This window comes from Anolis carolinensis, chromosome 2 (assembly GCF_035594765.1).
Source record: "Anolis carolinensis isolate JA03-04 chromosome 2, rAnoCar3.1.pri, whole genome shotgun sequence".
Taxonomy (NCBI): domain Eukaryota; kingdom Metazoa; phylum Chordata; class Lepidosauria; order Squamata; family Dactyloidae; genus Anolis; species Anolis carolinensis.
The window spans coordinates 208,348,807-208,366,549 of NC_085842.1; the positions used below are offsets into that span (position 1 = coordinate 208,348,807).

The 17,743-nt window shown below is 39.7% G+C and overlaps 1 long non-coding RNA gene across 1 annotated transcript; it reads left to right on the plus strand.

Moving 5' to 3' along the window:
- The first annotated feature begins 568 nt into the window (after positions 1-568).
- On the plus strand, positions 569-13,335 carry LOC134295843 (uncharacterized). The gene is made up of 3 exons (XR_010002433.1): positions 569-597; positions 1,510-1,705; positions 13,138-13,335. It is a non-coding gene; the product is annotated as an uncharacterized LOC134295843 (long non-coding RNA).
- The last annotated feature ends 4,408 nt before the right edge of the window (positions 13,336-17,743 follow it).

Genomic DNA, 17,743 nt, shown 5'->3' on the forward strand with positions numbered 1-17,743 from the left:
TAATTTCTACAGCATAAAATAATTAATGGCCCGCATATGTGAATGACATCAATTAAAGACGATGTGGAATATTAATTTGTAAATGGGATCCTTGGCGTGTGTCCTGAACCTTCTCAAGTCAATAGCCATAGGGCTGTAAGTTGATTGGACTTGGAATTAATAATTTTAAGTGATACACAAACATTCAGGACTGGCTGTTTATCTGGGCTATGATGTTCCTGGGATTTGGGAAAAGATCAGATGCTGAGCACGAACTGATCTTATGCAATATAGGAAGCTGTCTTACACTGAGCCAGACCATTGGTACATCTACTTTAGCATTGTTTATATTGTAGTGGTTCTCCAGGAAAAAGAAATCTATCCTAGTCCTGATCTACATGATTGAATGTGAGGCTTTCCACATGCCATTTAGCCATAAACCTTTAAGCTTTCAATAAGGAAATCTGGAAATCTTTCCTTTTCACTAGCTGTTCCTTCAGGCTTGTTGTCATAATTGACTGAAAGCATCAGCTGGTGACTTATTGTGTGTTTGTGTGACATCACATACTTAGCAGTACATACTTTCATACTTTCAAGCCATCAAGTGTTCTTTCAGAGGTGATGCTGCTTTTGTCTCAAACTATAAATATAATTTGCAGAAATTATGGGGCATTGGTGTTTTCCTCAGTGCTCCCCTGCTCTGCTTAACTGGTCCTAGAGTTTGGAAACAGTTTCTCTCTCATACTGTGATTTCTAGGTCAACTGCACATCAGCAGCTAAAGATATTCATGTATTTATGTATTAATCTATATTCTGCATGTTATTTTATAAGCTCAAGGCAGTGCACATGATTTTCCACCCACACCCTATTTTTACTAGAACAATCAAGTGAGTTACCCACGGAGATTTCAGGGCTCAGTGGGGATTGGTATCCAGGCTTTCCAAGTCCCAATCATCCTCTATAAGCACCATGCTCAAAGCTATTGCTGTTTCTTCCAACAATAATGTAGGAATTCTATATGAACCTGCTCATAGTTTTGTGATCTTCATGGGAAAGATTTCTCTTACATTATCTTCACAAGCATGTTTGGTGAGGACACAAAAGATTAATGCCTTCTTAATGCCTTTTCCCATACTGTAGAACTCTCTCTCATCAGAGGCAAATAGGTTTCCTCTGTTCTCTTTCCACTTAGTAGTCAAAGCTGTTTTATTTAGGTAGGCTTTGATTTTTATTCTGCTGAAGTGTCTTTTAACCGAGGAGTGTGTTGGACTTTTTCTCATTTCTCGTTGTTTAAGTCAGTGGTTCTCAATCCATGGGTCCCCAAGTGTTTTGGCCTACAGCTCCCAGAAATCCCAGCCAGTTTACCATTGATTAGGATTTCTGGGAGTTGAAGACCAACCTGTGGGGACTCACAAGTTGAGAACCACTTGTTTAAGTGTTTTAAAACTTTTAAAAAATATATTATGCTTTTGGTTGTACTCTAATATTGATTTTCAAGGCTATGCGCTATATTTGTTAACCACCTTCAGTCCTTAGGGGAGAAATGTGGGATATATGCGAACAAACCAATGTATGCCTGCAAATCAGTTCAAGACTTTTGGGGAATGCAGCATGCATAGCACTTTCCTTCAGCAACAACAACAACAACAACAACAACAACAACAACAACAACAACAACAACAAATGACTTTGGGACTTAAGAGGAATGACTGGAGGACCAAGACAGTAAGTCTTTCCTAGTTTCTGTAGCCTGGGATAGTAGCCTTGCTTTGCCTGAATATAGGGCCAGCCTTGATGGGCTAGCAAGATCAGTAATGATGGACGTCTACTCTCACAATAGTACTGTACTAGCTGTGCTGCACTTTCTCTTGGCATGCTCACTAAGTAGCTTTCACTGAATTCAGTTAGTTGTCTTTGTAACATGTATCTGTTTAATGAAGCAATCCTTGTTACAGTAATACTTTCTCTCTGTCATTAATTGTAGGATTGATATGTGGAAGCCTAAATCCAGTTCTAACTAGAGTGGACCCATTGGGTGAATTGGATTTGCTGATTTTCCATGCAGCAGTTGATTCATGGGCTCTTCTCCAGTCACAATTGGCAGCTGAATGTATTCAGATAGTCTTATTTTTGTAAAGATTTTAAAGTCCAACAAAACTTTAATCAAAAAGAAGCAGAAGTTAGAAAATAGCAGAAGCCCCACTTTAGGAGTGTGTTAACATTAACAATTCTAACATCATGTTGAATGCCGTGGCTCCATTTTATGGAAAACTGGGATTAGCCTTTTGGTGAGGGACTTAGAATTATCACCTAGAGAGCTCATTATTTAGTTCAGGAAAGTGGACTATAGAATTCCAGTTAGAAATGCTACCACACTCTAAATTAGAGGATTCCATAGGATGGAGTCATGGGAATTGAAATTGTTTAATGATGTTATAGTTTTGTAGTGAGGATCTACACCTCAGATGGTTGTGCTCTGGAATCTTTGTAATTGCAGCATCTCCTAAGGCAGGCATGGGCAAACTTTTTTGCTTTGGGGCCACATTGCAGGCCTGGCTGGGAGGGTGGGGTCAGGAAGGGGGGGGGCAGGCACACAGTGGGCAAGCATGGGCCCAAGAGAAGAGGGGCCAGGAGGAGGTAGTGCAGGGGTCGGGTCATTCTCATGTTGTTCTGCTTGCCGCATCCTTATGCCAGGAAGAAGGCAGGACATGCAGTGACCGCCCCAATCCTCCCCCCTCCCCAATCCTTCCCCCCATCCTCCTCATCCTCAGCATTATGTCAGGAGGAGGGTGAGACAGGCAGTGGCTGGAAGTGTTCCAGGGGTTCTCGGCTGCCGTATGGCTTCCTCAAGCTATACTCCTGGCATAGGGATGTGACTGCTTGCATGTCCTTATGCCTGGAGGAGGAGGAGGGTGAGACACACGGTGGCTGAGAGTGCTCCAGGGGGCTCTTGGCTGCCATCTGCCTTCCTCACTCATCTTTTTGACATAAGGACACGGCGGGTCCTTATGCCAAGAAGACGGGAAATGAAGAGGGCCTGAACTAAGCATCCAGGGGGTCACATCCGCCCCGCCCCCCCCACAAGCCTTAGTTTGCCCATGCCTGTCCTAAGGACTCAGCTGAGGCTGGAGCTAGGGAGGAGCATGGGTTGGATATAAGGTAGGATGGTTTCTCACAGTTGTAATAGCTTCCTTTCCAATCAACTCTTGATTTTCCTACACACTTATAAGGTACTGAATATGTGCAGACTGCAGTGATCAATGCCAACATTTTTATTTGGATCCCAATATAGTGCTCTGGAATATGGCCTTCTTTTGCTTGAATTGAGTTTTGAACGAATCCATTTCAGCTTGACTCCTGAACCTGAGTCGTAATTTGGAAATCCAAAGGTTTGGATCTTTCAACAGAAATCGCAAACTGGATATAACCTTTGTTGTCTGGCCAAGTGACATGAAATGAGTAGGTTTAGGAAGAATTGATCTGGCCAGTTTAGCTGCACACTTAACTACTATGGGGGTAAGCGCTTAGACAATGGCAATATATATGGAGGTATAACTCTCAACAATGCATTCAAATAAGTGTGTGAAGCACAGCTTGCCCTTTTACCAATTTGGAGTCAACACCATATACACACCACAATTCATATTCAGTTACTTTGCAGTATTGATCAATCCTCTAATTAAAGGAGGTCTTTCAAGTGATGAAATCACCTATCTGATTCACATCCCGTCTCAACCTGGCCTGTGTTGAGTTAACTGAAATATTTACAGTGTTACATGGGGCTGCAGTCAAAGCTCAGTCATATTTTACATACTTTTCAGTATAGTAATTATTATCTTCAGAGCCCTTTAAGCTATCAGAGGAAAATGCAACAGGAAATGCCTTTCTGGAAGGGAAAGCCAGGGCAATTACAATGGAAAGTTACATTTAGTCTTTTGGAATAAGAAGGCGGTGGTAGGTTGATGAATTGGCAAGGCTAATCAGTTAGACACCTTCTCATCATCCAAAAATGCTCCACCTCCAATTAATTGAGCAATCGTGTTTTATTCTAAAAACCCAACAAGTTAATAATGTTTGCCATAAACATTTGTGTAAATTGTTCTAAGATAGTGTCTTATTGTTGAAATTATTATTATTATTATTATTATTATTATTATTATTATTATTCCACTTTTTCTCTCGACAAAGGAGACTCAGGGCTCTTCCAGACAGGGCCCAAAATGCGGACACTGTCGGACTTTTACCAGAGATCCAAATGATGCCTCCTGTAAAAGAAAATTAATTCAGGACAAAGCAGATAAATTTGATACCCCTTTAGACTGAGCCTTCCTCAAAGTCTAATGGGGTTTGAGGCCTGTGGGGACTGACTACCAGGTAGTCGAACGACTATGCAAGGGCCAATTCCCACACCCATCTCAAACTCTTTGGGCTCCTGGAGCCCAAAGATGCGAGATGGCACACACCACCTCCCCAAACCCCACTCCAAACGCCTTCAAATTAAAAGAAAACTTACCAGGGAGTCACGATGCTTCTCCAGCAAACCTCCTGGTTTGTAGAAATGATGTGCAAGGAGGCAGGGGAGCCAAATAATTCCTCCCCTCGCTTCCTGGCGCATCATTTCTACGCATCAGGAGGTTTGCTAGAGAGGCGTCATGGCAGCCCAGTAAGTTTTCTTTTAATTTTAAGGTCTTTTCGGTTGGGGTGGCCCCATGTCCTCCCTGAAGTTACCTGGAGTGCATGGGGACACCAACCAGGAAAGCCTGAATTTTGGGGGAAGTGTGAGGACAGAAATGCGTACCAAAGCAGGTTTTTAAACCCACTTTGGTGCACATTTATGTGAATGTTGGAAGCTCCCTCAAAGCTGCTTACATTAAAAAGTATTTCAATACAATTTTGAAATATACAAATATACAAGTATTGAAACAAAATTAAATAACATTAATTTTTTAAACAATTTGGTTAAAAATCATAAAAACATATTTAAAACTAAAAAAAAAAGAATGCATTCTATTTAAAGATGAGGAAGGAGAAAAGTGGGAAAGAGGAAAGAAGGAAGAGGCATACTATTTTTCCTGACTCAATATGATTTTTTTCATATAGAATTTTATTCCTTTTGAATGTATTAATCAGCTAAATAAAATGGGGTGTATGGGCTATTTTTAATTGGCTGGATCAATGTGATGCATACATTGGCTCCAACCCAGGCATTTATGCTCAAAGTTGGATCAGACACGGGGTTTGTTTACAATAAAACTTTTCAAGACAGAGGACTTGGAATGGGTAATATATTTGAGGAACCTGAATAAGCTAAACAGCCTAAGTTATATTGTAGCTCACAGCATACTCAATGAATAATATTCTATTCAAATATTCATCTAACTGAACCCTCAGTTGCTACTTACTCAATTGCAGTAAAACTGTAGTTGCTACTGGAAGTTGTATGCAATTACAGAAAATAGACAAGATCCAGAATTTAGTCATAGTCCCAGCTGACACATTGAAATTAATGGGAATCAACTTAATCCCATATACAAGTATCATACATTTCATAGTATTTGATGGGACTGCTGTAACTATAAATTAAGTCTGTATCCAATCCTTATTTATTTACATAATTACATTAGTTAAATTTGTATAACAACTTTCTTCCAAGAAGCTTGAGGCAATCTACCTGTTGTTCCCCTTTTCCCACTTTTATTCTCACAACATCCATATGGGATTAGTTAGGTTTAGAGGGTATGGGACAAGCCTGAAGTCACCCAGCAGGTTTTATTGCTAATTGAGGATAGGAACTTGGATTTCCTAAATCCCATTTCAGCAGTCTAACTGCAGTTCTTCCTTAAATCCCTCCTTAATCCTTAAGAAGTTCGTTCACATGATGATGATGATGATGATGATGATGATGATGATGATGATGATGATGATGAATAAATAATATTTTTTTTACCCCACCTCCATCTCCCCGAAGGGACTCGGGGCGGCTTACATGTGGCCAAGCTCGAATGACACAGTTTAAAGTATAATACATTAAAATGCATAACAACAATATAAGACAAGATAAAACAACAACCTTCAGTTCAATCTAGTGGACTCATACCTGTTGGTGTTAACTAACTCATACCAAATCTGTTTTTATTTTCTTTACAAATGACAGCTTAATTTCAAGGTGATAACAGATGTCACTTTCTGACTCCAATATGCATGTGCTTCTGACAGTCATCAATGTTCATTTTTTCTTGTCTTTGAAGCCTGTAGTTAAAGCTTTGCCCAAAAATATTTCATTCTTTTTTAACTTGCAGTGAAAAAAAATATTCCTCCAACTTCCTAAGACTTTGCAGAATTCTGAAACAAGTACATGAAAGGCAACTTTTCTCTAGTTCTGATTCTTACAGGGAAAATAAAGATGTTTCCCAGTTGGTCTGTAATAAATCCCATGGATTTTGTTATTGAGGTCTAGTAGAAAGCACAATTAATTTGTTTGTTTGTTTAAAACATGTATATTCCTCCTTTCTCACCCTGAAGGGGACTCAGGGCGGAGCACAACATATATACACCAAACATTCAATGCCGGAACATTAAATAAGCTATAAATACATAAATATTAAAACAGTTATCTCCACTTAAAATCAACTGTTTAAGATCATCTCAGGTCAGCTATATCGGATCCGGTCAGCAGGATGAAACAAGGCAGGCATTGTTAATCTGAATGAACATTTTAGCCAATACTGGTTTTTCAGACATTCCCAAGAGAGTGGAGTAGATAAGACCATGAAGTGGCCTGAGACACACTATAGTGACCTCCCCTCATTATACTTTTGTGATAGACAATTCTCCTTGTCTGTCTTTGGAGATAGTTCAAAAGTTTAAAACTGAGGCAAAATTATTTATTTATTATTTATTTACAGTATTTATATTCTGCCCTTCTCATCCTGAAGTGGATTCAGGGCGAATCTCAGAACATACATATGTGGCAAATATTTAATGCCATTTTTATAAACAAACAAACAATTGAACATCGATAGGGGTATATAGGCTTTTCCCATCTTCAGCTTCATGGAGGCTTCTGCTCAGTTCCAGCCATGGGGGGGGGGGGGAGGTGCCGTCGCTCCATCTCCCTGTCAAAGAGCTTTGTTCATAACTACCTCCTTTTTTATTGAATCACCAGTATTTTCCTGGAATTTCCTTATGAGTGTCTTAATACCTCCCCACTTTTAAGTAGTTCCTATTTATCTACTCACATTTTGCTTTCAATCCACTAGGTTGGTGGAAGCTGGGCTAAAGGTCAGGAATTGCAACTTCATAAGTAAACTTATGTGTGTATGTCAGTTTGGTCATTGGACACTGATGCACATCACACACTGAGGTGCACTGTACTTTGCACATGACTGAGTACACTATGTAACACAATTTTGGTCCTGGGTTATAAATGTCATTTTCTAATTGGTTCTATCATAAAAACATGGAAAAAGTTTATTAAACTGCAAAAACTTTTTTGCGGGATATCCTGCAGAACATTTTGCTCAAGTTTTTCAGTGAATATCTCATAGTGTCTCAACCAATTCAACATAGTTTGTGGCAACCACAGAAATGAAGTTTCCAGAGTATAAAAGCTACTTTTAAAGTATGTACTGCACTATTAAATAGGAAAAAACATTTACAAACCAGGAACAGAAACCTTTTCAAATTTTGTTACATTATCAGTGACTTAATAATAAACAGTTATGTTGAATAATTACAAATTGAGCAGTTATGTTTAGTCACTTTTGAAATAAATGCATCAGAGTTCTACCAGGGTTGAATGAAAAGTAATGCCGCCACCTTCGTAACTCTTCAACAGATGGCAGTACTGGTATACAGCAGGTACTGGCTTGTTCAGTAGACTCTCCTCTACAGTTCCATTTGGCGGGAAGCCTTAGCATTGAACGGTTGTGTTGTTAAAGTGTGAAGTATGGAATCCTGCGCAGATGGTTGGTCAATGCAACTTAAGCAACGTGCAGTCATTGAATTCTTGACAGCAGAAGGTGTCAACCCAAAGGAGATTCATCAGAGAATGCAAGCTGTTTATGGTGATTGTGTTGATGTGAGTACTGTGCATCGTTGGGCGAGTAAGTTTAAAGATGTTAAGGTGGGAACATCTGACTTGTGTGACAAACAAAGAGTTGACGTCCTGTGACAGCAACCACTGAGTTTCACAAGCAAAAGGTTGACAGTTTGATTCAGGATGATCGTCGTATCACTCAGAGAGAAATTTCAAGCATAATCGGCATTTTACAAAAATGTGTGGGTCACATTATTGCTTTGCTTGGCTATCAGAAGATCTGTGTACCAGACACTGGTTCCGGAAACAGAGTGTCAACTTCTTCCATGATGGCTTCAGAAAACTTGCTCATTGTTGGCAGAAATATATCCAATTGTATGGTGATTATGTGGAAAAGTGTATAGTGGTAGTTAAAGAGCACATTCTAAGGATTATTTCTGTGTTTGATTTATTAAAATATTCCCATCCAAACCCAAGTAATGAAGGTGGAGGCATTATTTTTCATTCAACCCTGGTATAATCCATTGGTGTTTGCTTGTTGATGTTGTGTGTCTTCAGTGTAAGGTGAACCTAAAACACCTACAAAATGATATAAAGGAATCCTGTAACACTTTGAGACTAATTAGGAGCAGGTTGGTCTCTAAGCCTTGATTAGTTGGACTGGAATCAACCAATGCTTACACTGGAAATTCCTTTTTCTCAGTTAGACTCAAGCATGCTACTTTATTATTGTTATTATTATTGACACAACAACATTGTATGACACAGCAAACAAGATAGATATGCTGGATTTTGTATCACAAAATCACAAGTCGAACACTTCCCAAGTGTCTAGGACTGTGTGATGTATTTTCGGATAATGCACGCAGATTATTATTATTATTATTATTATTATTATTATTATTATTATTATTATTATGCTTTTCTCTCAGGAGCATGACCAAAATGTTTTTACTTCTGAAATACGCTAACATATCTATGTCTTTGAATAAAGCTGTGGCTGCTATACTACAAAAAGTGTGAAACTGTCATTTGTTATTATAGTCATGATGCAACTTAGATATGCCCTAGAAAATGAATGAAAGTAACTTTTATTTCTGGCTAGTTACTTCTAAGCTCTATCTTCCATAAAGTAAGCCACATAGCTATACCATGGTAGCCGTTTGCTTGACCCTGACTATTACAACAGCAGGAAAGCTCAGCTAATCCTCTCCAGAAAGACTTCATCACAAGGGCCTACAATCAATCAAGCCATTCACACAATAGGCTGAGAAGTCTCTCAAAAGAAGCTATCAGATGATGACAAGAAACCAATTTATGTCCAGGCATGTGTGAAGCCACCCTGACATGTTTCTGCCAATGCTTGTCCAACTTGTTCCGCAAATGACAAGGCATGACTGGACTGGACTGGACTGAAAGATTAGATGAATGGGAGAAAATGTAATGGGCATTCCTACCATGTTAAGTGCCATTCTCAATTTGAATAGCAGCAATGACCCCAGCAGCAACCGCAGCTCAAGGATCCTCCTGAAACAATGGGGACACATGTGCTTCGTCCACATGCCATCTCCCCCAAACCCTCAAACAATGGTTTCTTTATTGCCACAACCAAAACCAAAAGGAAAAGACCCCAGGTGGTAAAGCCACATATTTATACTTTTTGGCTCTTGCTGGATTGTCAGCTGCTGATATTTTGCAACCCCAATCCTTGCACATCCACGAAAACTAAAGTTCAGGCTCAGGATTCGAAATGATATTTGGCAGTGTGCCTGGGTAAAGTGTGATGTGTCATCTTCAATGACATTGTGTTGAGTTGCATCAGCCATATTATTATGATTGTGCATCATATGCTGCAGAAATTTTCTTTTGCTGAATAACAATTCCTGAATGTCACTGTTTTGGGGGGCTCTTAGGGCCATAACTACAGGCAGGGCCATAGCCGGGAGGGGGGGGGGGGGTTAAGGCTTCAACACCCCCCCCCCCCATACACACACACACACACACCTAAATGTGTCAGGTTGAAAAAACCTGGTTTACTCATGAATTGGTAAACCAGTTAAAATTCATGAGTAAACTGGGTTTTTTTATCTGACACATTTGGGGGGGGGGGGTTGAACCCTTAACCCTGCCCCTCCCCCCGGCTACGGCCCAGACTACAGGGCAGAGTCCTAAGCCGGAGGGAAGCACAATAAGATTAATTCTATATAGAATAGCCCTTCCACATTTTCAGGGTCTCTCAAAAATGTGAAAAAGCACCCAAAAATATAAATAAAAATAGCAAATGTTATGTGTGAGTGAATAGGGATTTGTATATCATCCAGCACAATTCTTTGGTGTACTACTTCCACTATCCTGCTCCCACCCTTTGGTGCTCTGTAAAGCATTTTTGGGTGGTCACCAGGGTTATGACAATTCCCTTTTATTTATTTATTTATTTATTATTCAAACTTATATGCCGCCACTCCCCTAGGGCTCGGGGCGGCTTACAAGAACAAGCTAAACTCTAAGAATTTAAAAACATCTTTAAAACATCTTTAAAACATTTTTAAAAACATCAATAACAGAAATCAAAAGCCTGCCGAAACAGGTGTGTCTTACATGCCCTGCGAAAGGCTGATAAGTCCCTTAAGGCACGAACCTCAGGTGGCAGAGTGTTCCAGAGAGATGGTGCCACTGCTGAAAAGGCTCTGCATCTAGTTGTTGTTAGACGCAAGGTCTTAAAACTGGGGACTTCCAATAGGTCTTGGTCCTCAGAACGGAGGGATCTCTGCGGTTTGTAGGGGGTGAGGCGGTCCCTCAGGTACATCGGCCCTAGACCATGTAAGGCCTTAAAGGTAAGTACCATCACTTTGAAAGTGATCTTGTGCTCAATTGGTAACCAGTGCAGCTGCAGTAAGACTGGTGTTATGTGGCATCTCATCGGGACTCCCGCAAGGAGCCGGGCAGCTGCATTTTGCACCAATTTGAGCTTCCGGATCACCGACACAGGAAGGCCAATGTAAAGGGCGTTACAGTAGCCCAGTCTCGAGATGATCGTAGCCTGGATCACCGTAACCAGGTTGTCCCTAGACAGATAGGGGGCTAGCCGTCTAGCCTGCTGAAGATGAAAAAAGGCAGTTTTGCTAACAGTTGAGACCTGGGCCTCCATCGTCAGTAAAGGGTCCAAGAGGACTCCCAGACTCTTTACCAGTGAAGACAGGCGTAGCACTTCGCCATCCAGGATTGGCAACTGGATATCTCCGCTGCCTGGTCGACCCTGCCATAGGATCTCCGTCTTTGCTGGATTCACCCTCAACCTGCTGGAACTCAACCATCCAATAACGGCCTCAAGGCACTGATGAAAATTGTCGGGTACAGAATCCGGTCAGCCTTCCATCTTTAACACAAGCTGAGTGTGGTCAGCGTATTGATAACACTCAAGCCTGAAATCTTGGACCAGCTGAGCAAGTGGTCACATATAGACATTAAACAACAGAGGGGAGAGAATGGCCCCCTGAGGAACCCCACAAAGTAGAGGGGACCTTTCAGAGACCAGGCCTCCCCTCTCTACTCTCTGTCCACAGTTGCGAAGAAAGGAGGCCAGCCAATTTAAAGCTGTCCCCCTGACTCCAGCAACAGCAAGGCGGTGGGTCAGAAGATTGTGATCGATTGTGTCAAATGCTGCTGTGAGATCCAATAACACAAGCAGCACCAACCTGCCCTGGTCAAGCTGGCATTGAAGATGATCCGTGATGGAAACCAATACAGTCACTGTCCCGTGCCCCACACAGAAGCCGGATTGGAAAGGATCCAGTCTGGCTGTGTCGTCTAGGAACTGCTGCAGCTGCACCGCTACTGCCCTCTCAATCACCTTGCCCAGAAATGAAAGATTCGAAACTGGGTGGTAGCTGGAGGGAAATTAGCAATCTAAATCTGTGTTTTTTTTTTCAGCAGAGGAGAGACCACCGCCTCTTTTAAGCCTCTTTTTGTAGTTTTTGTTTTCATTGACCAGACATCTCTTGCACAATTTCATGTTCATAAATAGTTTAGGTCTGCAGGAATTACAATTGTGCAATTTCACAATGTTGTAGTTTATTCGATCAGTCGCTTCCGACTCTTCATGACCTCCTGGACCAGCCCATGCCAGAGCTCCCTGTTGGCCGTGGCCACCCCCAGCTCCTTCAAGGTCAAGCCAGTCACTTCAAGGTTACCATCTATTCATCTTGCCCTTGGTCGACCCTTTTTCCTTCCATTTTCCCTAGCATCATTGCCTTCTCCAAGCTTTCCCCAGCTTTCCCCAGAATCATTGCCTTCTCCGAGCTTTCCTGTCTTCTCATTATGTGGCCAAAGTACTTTGTCTATGCCTCTAATATCTTTCCCTACAGTGAGCAGTCGGGCATTATTTCCTGGAGTATGAACTCTTTGGATCTTCTTGCAGTCCAAGGAACTCTCAGAATTTTCCTCCAACTCCACAGTTCAAAAGCGTCTATCTTCCTTCGCTCAGCCTTCCTTATGGTTCAGCTCTCGCATCCATAGCTTACTACAGGGAATACCATTGCTTTAACTATGGGGACATTCTTTGCACAATGTCCATGTCCAATGGAGGGCTGCTCCTGCATTGCTACATAGCACAGCCAGATAGCTCCATCAAAGTTTGGATTGGATTATCTGACCCACCACTGCTGATTTCCCAACTGTTCTGCTACCTATCCCCTCTTTCTCTGTGGCTGATAGGGAAGGAAAGAATATTAATATTTATTTAATGGTTGGGAATTTGTTTCTTGAGTGTCAAAAAAGTATAATGAGAAGATTTTTAAATTAAATGATGAAAATGTTCACAGTTCAGAACTCACTTTGTACAAAATTCAGACTTTTTAATGCCGAAAATCACATCGATGACATAATAGCAGAACTAACAACAATTTTGTAGAAGTGTGTGTTTTTTTGTTTTTGTTTTTGTGGGGTTTTTTTTTTGTTTTTTGTGAAGTAACTGCTGTTTCCTACATGCACAATGATATTTTCTGTGAGGAAAAAATCATGAAATTTGCATAGGATGAATTCTGAATGATGAATAGTCTTCAATTGCTATGTAATTGCAACAGGATGAAAATGGTTAACATTGCCCATTTCCTCCTCATAGGTCATTTCTTCACTAATAATGGGGACAAATTAATGAAAAATTTCAGATAAGAAAAGAATGCTCCAGTTCGAAGAAAGTGGAATATCTGTTTCTCCTCTCCCCCCCCCCCCCCCAATTGCTGAAGAGTTCTGGGGAACTCAAAGGCTTGGCCATTGTTGACATATCTATTGATACTAATAAAGAGCATTGTTTTACCCAGCTATGGACTTCATTCTATATTTAGATGTAATCATCTCTTGAATAGAAAGAAAAATATATCTATGAGGGAAGGCAACATTTAAAAAGTGCTGGAGGTAACCCATGAAGCCACATCATACAACCTTTTCAGGCTAAGGCTCTTATCAGATCAGAACCTGCACCTCAGGGCTTCTTCCTCCTTTCTTTCAATTTTAATCTTTTAAAAACTAAATCTCCAGATATTTGCTTGTGGTAATATTAAGAAAAATATGAAGAAATTATTCTACCCAGTGGCTACATCAGATGAAGCAATTAAAGGATCTGAAGATACATTGGGTTATGAATATTTATATATGTTTTTTCACTTACTTATCTCCTCTTCCTTAGTACAAGGCTGTAGGCCTGTTTCTATAGTTTAGGTACACACATAAAAAATATGACATTAATTTTTCACTTTTCACAGAGATTTTCCGTCATATGGGCCGTTACTAATAAAAAAAAATCTTCCTACAGGATGGGAGTGTTTAAAGTGTGGCCCTCCAAGGTCTTTTAGGACTGCAATTACCAACATTCTTTGTATGCAGGGTAGGTCTTCTGAGAGTTGCAGTGTAACAACAAAGGCAACAGTCTTGCCCTCCTCTTGCTCAGGACTTAGAGTAGGAAATCACACCAAATCACACTAAAGAAGAAAGCCTGACTTGATCAAAGGATCACACAAGTTTTCTATACACAGTAGTCTCTCAGTTGACTAGAAATCAAGCAATCAGAATTCACAAGCAACTGGAAAGAAGGAAATAAATAAATAAATAAATATTCTGTTTTTATAATATAATGAAGCAGTACAACTGTGTTACATTAAACTAAGTTTGTCTTGATTTGTCTTTATTGATTACTAATTACTAATTTCAATATTAATATCGTCAATGATCTCAGATTAACTGCTTATCCCAGATTATCTGGGATAATCTTAAATCACATCTTGTGATATAGAACAGTGTAGATCCAGCCTTAGATTTATTTTAATAGTAACTCTCAAGCAACCAGAAACTGCATTTGTCCATCATCTACCAATCCCTATGGGTGATGGCTAACAGTGGTCCCTTCTACTCTGCCATATAATCCAGATTATCAAATCAGATAATCAACACTATCTGATTTGAACTGGATTATATGAGTCTACACTGCCAGATAACTCAGTTCAAAGCAAATAATCTGGATTTTACATGGCAGTGTAGAAGGGGCCTGAGAATTTACTGTACTTCATATAGAGTGTTTATGATAAGAGAACCAGTGTAGTGGTTTGAGCACTGGATAATGAGTTTGGAGACCTGTTTAGCTTTGGGAACCCACTGAGTGACCTTGCGCAAGTCACACTGTTAGGGCTTCTATAAATCAGAAATGAATGGAAGATGCACAGCAACAGCAATGACAATAATAAAATTTAGGGTGAGATGGCAAAAAAACTCAAACATCTATTAAAATTGCTTTTGATCCGCCAAACACAGACCGCCATCTACACTACAATGTAATGTATTTTCAAACTGCATTATATGGTAGTATAGATGAGGCCATAGTCAAACAAGAAGCTTAGGCCTAATCAAGAATAAAGGGATGATCTTTCCACCTTCATTATTGATAATTTGTTTCACTCCTTAGCCGGCTAGCATTATTTTTATAAGAATATGCAAAAAGCATCAATTTTGGCTACTTTCAGCCAAAACTAATAAAAGTTTTTTTTTGTTGTGTCATCTTGAACCTTCAAAATTGATTTGCACTAGCCTGCCCACCCACACCTAGGAACCATTATTTCAATTTTATTGGCTGTTTTGATGGTTAATTTATTTTTGTTATAATGTTCCTGTTTATCTGTTTTTATGTTATTGTTTATGCACTTCTATGTACCATGTATGTACTTAGTATGTTCATATTTTATATTTTAACTATGTTAATTGGGCTCGTCCCTATATAAGCTGCATCGAGTCCCTTCGGGGACATTTTTTTTTTTTGAACTGAACACGTCTACCTATATTTTCTAATGTGTTTTATCTTACAATGTGTAATCTAATCTCACATATCGACACTGTACATTTTATAATGTGTTTTTATCAGTTATAATTTTTAACTGATTTATATTGTACTGTATAATTTTTTATATATGCGTTTTATTGTAAGCCGCCCTGAGTCCCCTGTTGGGTGAGAAGGGCGGGATATAAATATTGTAATAAATAAATAAATAAATAAATAAATAAAGGAGACGGGGTACAAAAATAAAGTTATTATTAAGTTATTATTGAAAAAACTAGAGGTAATTGTGCCATGTTGATATTTCTGATGCTCCCCTGCTTTCAGTAGCCAAATTGTGTGTGGTGTGTGCACTTACATGTGTGTGAGCATGCATACACATGTATGCATCTTAATAACTCTTCCATCTGAAGCAGTGAAATGTTGAAACTGGATATTTAATTATAGTAAGTGTGGCCCTAATTATAGTAAGTGTGACATGAAAGTCATGTCATTCCTCACAATTTGCTATAACAGCTCAGGCTTATGGGTATAACATCTGAAATGGCATTTGTTCCCCACCCTTGATAAAAAAATACATACCTGGGAGTAAGTACCATTTAATTCAATGGGGCTTATTTCCGAAAGGTCATAGAAAGAGTTACACTGTCCAATGTACTTGTTGTTTTCTGCAGAGTAGCCATGTGACACAAATTGCTGCACACTTACATGGCATTCAGTGTGTCTTGCTTACTTGAATTAGGCAGGGACCCCCTTGAATTTTGTAGGTTTTTTTTAAAGCAAGAAATTCTCAGTTTTGCCAGTTCCTTCTGCTAAAATACAGCTTGAAATTAGTCTCTCATGCAAGCACTTATAAAGGCTGACCCTGCTTAGCTAGAAGAGAATCAATCCTGGGGTCTAATTTTGTTTAAAATACTCAGGATTGCTCAATTTGTGGTAAAACTAAACCTGCAAATGATTTTATTAGAGGAGAGAAGCAGAAAAAAAGAAGCTGTTGTTCTTTAATCTGGATAAATAAGAAGAAAAAGACATCCACAATCTGTGACTTGACTGAACAAGGATCATGACACAAAATGCATTTTAATCCATGCTGAGTGTGCTGTGGAATAACTTGCATTTTTGCTTTCCCTAATGGCATAAGTTCTATCATCACCTATTTTACCATACTTCCTACTTGACCACCACCTTGCCATGTTGCCTGAGGAGGTCTCTGTTGTCAGACCCATGCTAAATGGTGGCTGATCCGGAAATATACCCTCAGGGATTCCCCTCCCACTAGCAAAGAGCTAAAAGAAACCTATGGAATGTCAACATGGGATTCCATGTATATTTGGGTTTGACACATTTCATTTGTATTCAGCTAGCTCAAATCCAAGCGTGAGAAATATCAGAAGTTTGACAAAAGAGATGCACATAGTCCCCTTAATTGATAACCAAAGTTATTATTTATTGGGGCTGTTTCTTTATTAAATTTATATAGGCAGAATCTTGATAGGTGTGTACAGAATAAAAGACAGCAAAACCAAGCTGTTAAAATGGTGAGGATTCAAGTTGTGTTTTGGAGAGATTATAATGATGAAGAACTTTTTTTGCCCTAAAGTTCAAGTAATAGAAGATATGATAACGGTGTTGTATAATTTTGTGGAGAATGTGGATGGAGACTTTTTTTCTTTTCTTTTTATTATGGGACAGTCTATACCCTGACTATGCAAGGAAACTCAATGCTGGCAAATTTTGGACAGACAAGGGAGAATAAATATACAACTCTATGTGGTACATTTCACAGTTCAGTTTGTATAACAGTCCTATGTATGGGTTGCTGTGGGTTTTCCAGGCTGTATGGCCATGTTCCAGATGCATTCTCTCCTGATATTTCACCCACATCTATGGCAGGCATCCTCAGAACTTGTGAGATCTGTTGGAAACTAGGCAAGTGGGGCTGATATATCTGTGGAATGTCCAGGGCGGGAGAAAGAAGTCTTGTCTGTTTGAGGCAAGTGGGAATGTTACAACTGGTCACTTTGATTATCATTGAATAGCCTTGCAGCTTCAAACTCTGACTGCTTCCTGCCTGGGAGAATCCTTTGTTGGGAGGTAACTGGCCCTGTTTAATTCATGTCTGGAATTCCCATTTTCTGAGTGTTGTTCTTTATTTACTGTCCTGATTTTATAGTTTTTTAAATACTGGTAGCCAGATTTTGTCCATTTTCATGTTTTCATCCTTTCTGTTGAAAGTGTTGACATGCTTGTCAATTTCAATGGCTTCTCTGTGTAGTCTGACATGGTGGTTGTTAGAGTGGTCCAACATTACTGTATTCTCAAATAATATTCTGTGTCCAGGTTGGTTCATCAAGTGCTCTGCTATGGCTGACTTCTCTGGTTGAATTAGTCTACAGTACCTTTCATG